The following is a 10,058-nucleotide window of genomic DNA, read 5'->3' on the forward strand; positions in this document are numbered from 1 at the left end:
GAAAGAGGGTGAAAGGAGATGATGATGGGTGGAGGAGTGGGAAACAGGGGATTTTTAAATGTACAGTAATGAAATCTGCTCCCTTCACCTCCTCCCCCAGGAGCCTCCTGGCAGAGGGGCAGCTTCAGCCTTTGTGTCTGTTTATTTTAAACAATATGCGTGAGTCATAAAGGGCCTGAACTTACAAATGCTCAGCACCTCCTGCAAAGTAAGGAGCACTCTCAACTTCACTGAGTGCCACGGGGGCCAAGGAACGCAGCACCTGGTGCAATCCAGGGAAGGGAGCACAGTTCAGGGCCTGTTTGCAAACTTGGTCAGTCACCTAAATCTGTACCAAGACCCCTAAATATCCATTTGGGGCACCTACAGGAAGTGCTGGCACTTACCACCACAAAATGCTTGTCTCATCCTGCTGTCCTTGACTAACTCCAGCATGGAGATCATGACGTTCAGGATCATTCCCACAAAAGGGGTACACTCAAGAGCTGCAGAGAAAGGCCAGAAGAGAAGGAAGACAGACAATCAGCTGCTCTCTGCCTTCTGACAACACACGTAGAAACACCGTGGGGCAGGATGCTATGGGTTCCGAGGCCATTGGCGCTGCTAAGCAGAGCAGAATGGCTTTAAAGCAGCCATTGAAAGCCAGTGGGGGGTTCACCCTGAAGAGGGGAATCCTCCACAAGTGTACAGGTGGGCCCCATGCCCAACTCACTCCCAGAGTAAGGGGAGAGAGCACTGGGGCGGGATGGGAAGTGGGGTGGAGAAGAGCTCCACTAGACCTGATCTTCCACTCATTCCCATCCTTAAGGTACTTCACTCAGGGGCATAGGTTAGAGCTTGCACCTCCGGCTGGATGGCTCATGGTCTGGAGGACAGAACTAGCAACGGCAGTTAATCTTGTGTTTCTACACACACACACACACTCAAACAGAGCTCTGTTTAGCGGTAACATTTTTAGGTAGAGAGACAATCCCCTGTCCTTAAATGAAAAACAATAACCTTGAAAGAAAAGAGGGAAGTGACCGTACCATAGGCGGATGACAGGTTGCCCAACATAATGAAAATAAACTCTTCAGGCAGCTCCAGACGATACAGCAGCTCGCACATGACATCATTGAAATAGCAGCGTGCCAGAGTCACTAAGGTGTTGCTAGCTGCCACTTTTAGTTCATTTGTTGCTTCCTAAAATCAAAAACCAAAAGAGAGAGACTGAGGTGACTGAAGCCGGTTGCACTAGCCAGAGTTCTTTACATGAGTCAAGTCCTTATTTCTGTGCACAAGTTGTGAATGAACCAACCCAACTTTCTGAGGGTAGAGTCATTCATCATAAATATTCCTCGAGTCACTTGGCTAAACAGTTTTCGGCCTTTGAGTTGCTTGCAAGCTGCTTCGTTAGCCTATTCACTGTTAGCTACTTGTGGTGGGTGACTGGTCACCACAGTCACATGATATTTTCCCTGCCCTTCCCTGAGGCGGTAAGTGAGACACAGACTGGGCAGCTTCAAGATATTCCGAGAGCTTTCCTGGAATAAACTGTCCCCAAAAAGGAGGCTGACTTCCTTTGGAACAAGAGAGGGATTTTTCCAGCAGGGGTTTTCCTGCTGGCAAACTATATTCTAAATCCAATGCTGCTTCTTTTGGAGATAGCTCAGATTCTGTCTGTCTTGGGGCTTTATACTGCCACTTATCACTGCAGTATCAGAGTGCCTTCCACATAAAATCAGTATCAATAATGAAATCCCGAGTAGACTTCGGGAAAGACTTGCTCCTTAAGACACCATAGGCCTGTCTCTGGGTCTGAGATCATGTGTCTCAGGTCCTGATCCTGCAAAGCACTTAAGCACATGTGTAACTGTCAGCATGTGAGTTGTCCCATCTTATGCATGTGCACAAGTGCTGTCTAGGACCTGGGCTTTGGTCTGGAGGAAGGTGTGGACCTCTAACAGAAGAATACATTTTCATTTTAGTATATAGTTTATCCCCCAAAAAGAGAGTTTGAATGAGTTAAAGCTTTGGATCCTTTGACTGGTATCTCGGGAGAACTAACTTACCTGAGTCTCTCTCATGTGGTTGGAGGCTAGTGTTATTATTTTCTCCAGAAGCCTTCTCTCCAGGCCCTGGTTGTCCTGCTGTAAGACTTTCTCCAGGGCACAGTAAATGTCTACTCTGCTTTGCTGGGGACAAAACATAAAGGAGAAGAATTGGGAAAAGTTTTTCTTGCCGACCAGACAGTAATTTGGCTAATAAGCCCCTGCCCTAATTGGCGGCTTAATTGGCATAAACGTGCCCTGCCCTCCACACGCACTGCATTCAGCAGCGCTTCAGAAGCAGCCGAGCAAGTGACATCATTTAATCTTCCTGGAGAGACAAGAGCCAGAGGAAGCGCCCTTCACTGCCCCCTTCTCTAGTTTCATTCATTCAGCACAAACAATAAAAATGAGCACCTTGCCCTTGCTCTAGCCGCTCCAGGCAGAATTTGCAAATGTGGAATAGAAAATACCCAACTCCTGCAGTAAGTCCTCAGCAGCTCCCCGGGGCAATGAGCTCAGCCGTGAGGTCCACACGGACAGTAGCACGCGCGAAGGCGTCTTTTATGCAGCCCATCAGTGTAGAACTTCACAGATGATACTAACTATGGAGGAGTTGTAGGATCAGTTGGGACCGAGAAAAAATAAAGTGGGACACAGAGAAATGAAAAGCCTGAGGTGAGAACAAGATTCATTTCAGAAAACTGCAAACTAGCACCTCTGGAGAGCAGGTAGAAGTTACTGACATAGTGGGAGGGAGAAAAGTGGGAAGCAACAAGTGCCCTGGGGTGACAGTGGAAAACAAAGTCAACAGGTATATGCAAGGTGTGATGGCTACCACAAAGAGCCATGTGGGTTGGGTCTTTTACACACAGGGCTCATGGCACAAAGCAGGAAGACAACAGTTCCTCTCTGTTCAGCTGAGCTGTGACTGCATCTGGAGGAGTGCCTTTTCTAGCACCACATTCCCAGAGAGATCAACAAATGGGAAGTCATTCCTGGGAGAGTAAAAAAGAATGCAGGGGGCTGGCAGAAGTGACTTCTGGATAGAGCCCTGCAACCTGACCCAAATCCTAGGGGACCGGACTACAGGCGTCCGGGTCAGGTTGGGTGAGAAAACAACTGGACCCTCTTGGGGTGGGGTCAGGTCGGCTCTCCTCCTTTAGCCCCTGGGATCGGCACAACTGTGACTGCGTGTTCCTGCCAGCCACCACCTCCTTCCTGCGCTGCCCGCGCTGTGGAGCGAGGATGCCGAGGAGTCACAGCATCGCCCTCTCTCTCTGCAGCACAGACCCAGCGCAGCAGGGGCCATGTCATAGGATGGAGCCATTGCTGCTCACAGTGGCCGCTGCACCAGCCCCATGAGCAGGATGCAGAGGCAGGATCCGGTCTGGGGGGAAGGGTTGGGACCAGGATGGAAAATGATTCAGCCTCTCAGGGTGAGGTGAGTGGGCCGGGGGCCAGTTCAGGTTGGGCCCGAGCAGATCCCTACTTCTGCAGACAGACAGAAAGAGCTTTCTGTGTCCGATGTGGCCAAGGGATGACTCGGAGGGAGAGAGGATAATACCATACAACTACCTGGAGGATGTGAACACCAAGGAGGGAGAGGAATTTTTTAGGATAATACATTTCGGTAAAAGTAGGAGTAACGGGAGTAAGCTAAAAAAGGACATTCAATTTAGACTTTGATAACAGGAAAAATGCCCCAACTGTGAGACGGGGCTATTAGGTTATGACATAGTCTTCCTAGGAAAGAGGCGGAAGTTCAGTCCTTAGGGGCTTTTCAAATTAGTTTGGCCAAAACAGTGGAAAATGGCTGCTGGGAATGCTCCTGCATTAGCAGGGAAATGGACTGGATGATCCAATAGGTCTTGTCCATCTCGGTCTCCTGTGAGTCTAGACATCTGTGTGACCTGCATGCCAAGGTCATAACGCACGTTGGAATGTTCAAAGCCAATCAGATCTCTGAATGGGAGAGGTTAGGGGGTCAGACGGGGTCTGCATCAGATCTCTTGATTGGCTAAATGTTCCAGTGGTTCTGCTTTAAAAGGCATGCTTCTGCAAAGTGCAATCATAACAGAGAGCTCCGCTGGGGAGAAGCCCCTTCCATTCATTTTTAAATGTAAGGAGGATTTTTTTAATTGAAAATTGTCACTGAGAACTTATCAATACACAAGCACTACATAATTCAAGTAATTCAAGTAATTAATCAAATGAATTAACATAATTAATCACTCTCCTTACAGTGAGTATGATAACTCCCATTTTTTCATGTTCTGTGTGTATATCAATCTCCTCACTGTATTTTCCACAGCATGCATCCGATGAAGTGAGCTGTAGCTCACGAAAGCTTATGCTCAAATAAATTGGTTAGTCTCTAAGGTGCCACAAGTCCTCCTTTTCTTTTTATAATTAATCAAGTAATTCAAATAATTAAAGGAGTCGGAGGCCAAGACAAGCAGTTCAGTTGGCCTCCTAGTACTTTAATGGAAACTAAAATGCCTTCTGTCTTGGCCCTTAATAGAGAAATGGACTTTGTCGGATGCAAGTGTTAATCAATGGAAAAAAGGGGTCTGAATATTCCTCCTGGGGGAATTCTGCACTACTGCACACGTGCATAATTAATGAGCCCCACATAGTTTTATTTTTTGCACAGTAAAAAGCTTCTGCTGAAATGCTGCTGCTGTTCCATCTCTTGCCCACCAAAGGGTGCTGTGGCAATAGAACAAAGCAGCAACTCCCTATCAGCGAAGGAAGAGAGAGAGCCTGTCTTCTTCACAGCAGGCCAGGTCAGCAGACAGGGGCTATGGGGAGACAGACCGTGTGGGATGCTGGGGTGGGGTCAGTCAGGGGCTCATAAGGGCTCGTGGGGGAGGACAGACTGGGGCCGGGGCTGAATGGGAGTGGAGGCACAGAGTTAGAGGAGGAGGGAGGTTCAGGGCCCCATAGTGATGAGGGAGGAGTTGCAGAGCTACATAAGGACAGAGGGTGGTTGGCTGGGGGCACAGAGACACATGGGGACAGGGGGAGGGGGTACAGGGACACATTGTTAGGATATAGATGTTCAGGCCTGTCTGTAAAGGCCTATAATCTAAGCATTTAGGTGTATTCTTATCACTTGGCTAGTTATAGAGGTATAAAAAAAAGAATCAAAATCACTGTCTGCCAGTGTAAGGTCCTTCTCTGACTGTGACAGTCTGAGGCCCTGTGCTTAGGCTAAGGCCTTTGGCTAAGCAGCAGAGGCAGCCATAAGCTGGGAAGTGACAGGTCACCTCCTCACATTCCCAACTAGTCACATTGAAAGAAGGTGCTATTGGGCTGTTAGGAACACAGTCCTGTCCCGATAATGCCTATCACCTCCAGAGAAAGGGAAGGGCCTAGAAGATGTAAAAGGAAACTTAGTTTGATAGCATCCTGTCTGGCAAGAACTCACTTATCGCTAGCTGGGATGTGAAATCCTCATGTCTGTGTTTGTTCTATCACTGTAGTCCCCATTTCCCCATTGTTTGTCTGTATAATCTCTGCCTGGTTCTGTGATTGTTTCTCTCTGCTGTATAATTAATTTTCCTTGGTGTAAACTAATTAAGGTGGTGGGATATAATTGGTTAAATAATCCTGTTACAATATGTTAGGATTGGTTAGTTAAATTTCAGGAAAATGATTGGTTAAGGTATAGCTAAGCAAAACTTGAGTTTTACTATATAGTCTGCAGTCAATCAGGAAGTGAGGGGGTGGGTGTGTGGGTGGGGGAAATAGGAACAGGGAATTGGGGTGGGGAAATTGGAATCATGTTTCGCTGAAGGGGGAAATGGGAACAGGGAATGGGGGTGGGGAAATTGGAATCATGTTTGGCTAAGGGCAGGAATGGGAACAGGGACACAGGTGTAAGGCTCTGTGGTGTCAGAGCTGGGAAGGGGGACACTGAGGAAGGAAACTGGAATCATGCTTGCTGGAAGTTCACCCAATAAACATCGAATTGTTTGCACCTTTGGACTTCGGGTATTGTTGCTCTCTGTTCATGCGAGAAGGACCAGGGAAGTAAGTGGATGAAGGAATAAGCCCCCTAACACACATGGGGATGGGGGGAATGGGTTTCTGAGTGGGGGTGGAGGGACACATGTGAACAGGGGGTGCAAGGACCCATGGGTGTGCAGGAACACATGGAGACAGGGGCAGATGTGCCTTACTGAATGGGAGAGGTTAGGGGTCAGACAGGGTCTGCATGGGGGGAGCTGCCTAACAATTCCTCCCCGCCCCTCCCAAAAAAACTGTTCCATACCTTTCCCACCCATACCCAGCAACGCTCCAAGTTCACACCCAGGCTCCTTCCCAGCAATTTACTTCCCTCTCCCTCAGCTCCTCCATTGCCCTTGACTCTACCAAGCCTTTGCACTGCGCCTAAGGGGTGCAAGAAATATGGTTCTGTATTGAGTTTAAATGAATTATTACTCAGAGTTCTCTATTAACATGCATAGTAAGGAATTGGTTTGTCAAAAAACATTTCCTGAATCCTTTTTGTTGTCTGTATTCATACAGACATACTTGCTGACAGGTATTTTGAAATAAATAACCAAAAATAATGTGAACGGGTGTAATTATATTGTATTATTTTGACAAACAAAATATGCAGAATTTTGCAGCACTTCTAAAATATTGTACGCATCATTTTTATTTTTTTGTTGCAGAGTTCCCCCAGTAGAAACTATATAGATAAGGGTCCCTTCAGTGCTATAATCTCAATAATATGTCATCATAATAAAGGAGTGTTGGCTAGGATTTAGAGCAGGGAGTCAGTTCACCTGGGTTTTATTCACATTCTTTGACTAACTTGCTAAGTGGTGTTGAGCAAATTACTTAATTCCCTGTGACACAAGTCATCCGTAAATGGGGATAATGCTTCCCATTCTCACAAGGGTGCTATGAGTCTTAATTCATTAGTATTAGGGAAGTGCTTTGAGATTTTTGGACGAAGATGCCAAAGAAGGGCAAAGTATTATTAGAAGAGATTACTGCTAGTCTAATCGTGTACTTTTACTGTCTACAGCCCATGTACTCCACTGTGTGTAAAAGGACAATGCTCTCTTTATAGAGCATTATGTCATCCTGATCTGAAAGAACAGCATTTTGCATGATGAATTTACGCCTGAGGACAGAAGGGCGAATACTGATTCTACTGATGATGCGCCAGGCCAAGTTCTACACTGAATTACCCCCGTGCAGTCCCCTGTACCCCCATGAAGTCAGGCAGAATTTGGTGTGGACACCTGGAAAGCGGATGTAATTTTATGAAACTGCCCTACCTCATCCGTTTGCAGTTTCTCAAGCAGAACTGTCAGAACGATAGCCAGCTTGGTCTCGGCTATAAAGGCAATCCTAAGGGCAATTTTGCCCTTATCTTGGTCATCCATATGTGCCAGGAGGCAAACAACCTCATTATAAACACCTGAAATTAAATATAAGGATTTGGCTCGTTACCACTGATAGTAGAAATTGGTGCTGGCCTCTTTAATTCACTATCCAGTAAAGATGCTGCAGGAGCCCAAACACTGTGAGAAGTAGACCTGGGAATCCTGGAAATCCTCTTCCTTCCTCCTCATGACCAGGTTTGTTTGCTGAACTACCCAGTGTGCTTGGGGGGAAATCATAATGAAGCAAATTTGCTCCTTTCAAGTAGATCCCCACGTAAAATAATCTTCCTTTCCCTCTTTACTGTCAATTGATGAGTTTTGATAGCATACAGAGTAATAATTTAACTCTAAGCCAAGAAATAGAGCTAAAGCTAAGCACATGCTTAAGAGTTTTGCTTAGTCAGAGCCTCATTTTCAAAAATCCTGAACACCCAGATGTACCTATTGCCTATGCTGGGAACATTTGGGGCTTGGTATCTCTTGAAAATCAGGCCAATGTTGTAGACCTCAGTATGAATTTAGAAGCCTAACTTTAGGCCCCTTGTTTTGAAGAAAGCCTTTAATCTTATTTTATGGTAGTTTAAATACTTGCAGAGAAGACTCATGGAACGGAGTTCATCCAGTTCATAGAATATCAGGGTTGGAATGGACCTCAGGAGATCATCTAGTCCGACCCCCTGCTCAAAGCAGGACCAATCCCCAACTTTTGGACCAGATCCCTAAATGGCCCCCTCAAGGATTGAACTCACAACCCTGGGTTTAGCAGGCCAATGCTCAAACCCCACTGAGCTATCCCTGTACAGTTGCCTGTAGAGGTCATAAAGGAATTCCCCCGCCCCCACCACCCCCATGCACTATTGGCGAGGTGTATGCTGTGAGTGGGGTGGGGTGGGTCCCTACAACCTTCATCTGAAGCATCAGGGATTGACCATAGCAGGAGATGGGACACCTGGTAGGGTGGACCAGTGCTCTAAGATGGTTCAGAGAATCTGTTTCCTTAGCTGTCCTGCTCACATGCTCAGGGTCCAACTGATCTCCAGAGTTGTGGGTGGGAAAGAATTTCCCCCTGGTCGGATTGGCAGGGCCCTTTGAGTGGGAGGATGGGGCACTGATCACCTGCTAGGATAATCTTTGAGTATATCTAACCTAACCAATTCTCGACCATTGCAAGGGCCTCAGGCATTGGTGGAACCTCAGTCTCTCCTGTCCTCTGCCGATGGCACACACCAGTTTTGTCTCCAAAAGACTGAAATGTTTTCATCCAAGACAAGTTTTGGGGTTCAGTGTAGGGTTGCTAGGTGAAATTTAGTGGCCTGTGAAATACAGGAAGTCAGACTAGATGATCTAATGATCCCTTCTGGCCTTAAACTCTGGGAAACAATGAAATAGTTGGTGTATTAAAAAAAATCAGGATTTGATCTCCCATGTATCTCTTCGCTCTGGGCAGAAATTCTCCAGAAGACTTAATATTTCATTAAGAAATCTGAAATGCCGTGTTTATCTGTCTCCATTGTAACAGCATTCCAAGCATGAAGGAGGAACTAACAAGATTTCCCCTTCCCAGGAAAGACTGCTTGAGGTTAGGTGATTGCCCATCTGTTATGCAAATTGCATCCTTCAGTTGTAACACCCAGATGCAAACAGAATCATAACTGTAACCTACACTGCCCATCTGTGTGGGATGAGGAGCACTAGTGTTGCTAAGAAATGTGACCCCATGCTTTGTTCTCTTGCATTTAAGATATTAGCAGAGCTTCATTTAGACAGCTAGAGGAGAAGTCCTTCTGCATTTTTTGTTCTAATTTCCCCTATCTCTGATGGAGTTGGCTCCATGGATGCAGAAGACACAAAATGAGGACCCATAACAAACATAAAACAACTGGGAGAAAAGAAGGAAGACCTCCCCCATAACATTCCCTAGAAACTCAGATTCTCAGGAAAGTTTCCAGGTCCAGAGGCTGTAGGCCAACTCCTCAACTGGTGTAAATCAACACAGCTACAAGGAAGTGAACAGAGGGACACTGGTTTACAGCAGCTGAGGTTCTGCTCATACAAATGGAGAACATTACAGCTAATCCGTATGCCTATGCTTTCTAAATGTGTGTGTGTGAATATAGAATGGATATAGAGAATACAATGCTGACCCTTCCCTCTGTCGGTTACCTCCCGCTCACTCACAAATTTATTCATGTTTTAATCTTTCCTCAACACTTCCTCCAGTCCTTTCTCCAAAGAGCTCTAGTACTGATAGGCAGCTGGCCTCTCAGGCTGTCCTGTCCTGTCCAGGGTAGCCAGTTCAGATTATGCAAGCACTATTATGACATCCCTGTGACTGTGGCATAGCACATAAACTGCTGCTGGCCAGGTCGGTGCTGTGATGACATGGACAAGATCCTCAAAGGTATTTAGGCTCCTAACTCGCACTGAAATCAATAGATGTGAGGAACCTAAATACGTTTCAATATCTGGGCCCATCCATGTACGCAGTCCAATAGGTGGCTAAATTTGCTCCAGTGTAGAATTTCTCATTCGCTCTAAATCATTTTGAAGTTTGGTTCCGTCCCTCTCTCAGTTTGCCACACTTTCCAAGATTGGTTTTATTGGAAAATCTGCTCCTGGTTGA

This window comes from Lepidochelys kempii, unplaced genomic scaffold, assembly GCF_965140285.1.
Source record: "Lepidochelys kempii isolate rLepKem1 unplaced genomic scaffold, rLepKem1.hap1 scaffold_32, whole genome shotgun sequence".
NCBI classification, from domain to species: Eukaryota; Metazoa; Chordata; order Testudines; family Cheloniidae; genus Lepidochelys; species Lepidochelys kempii.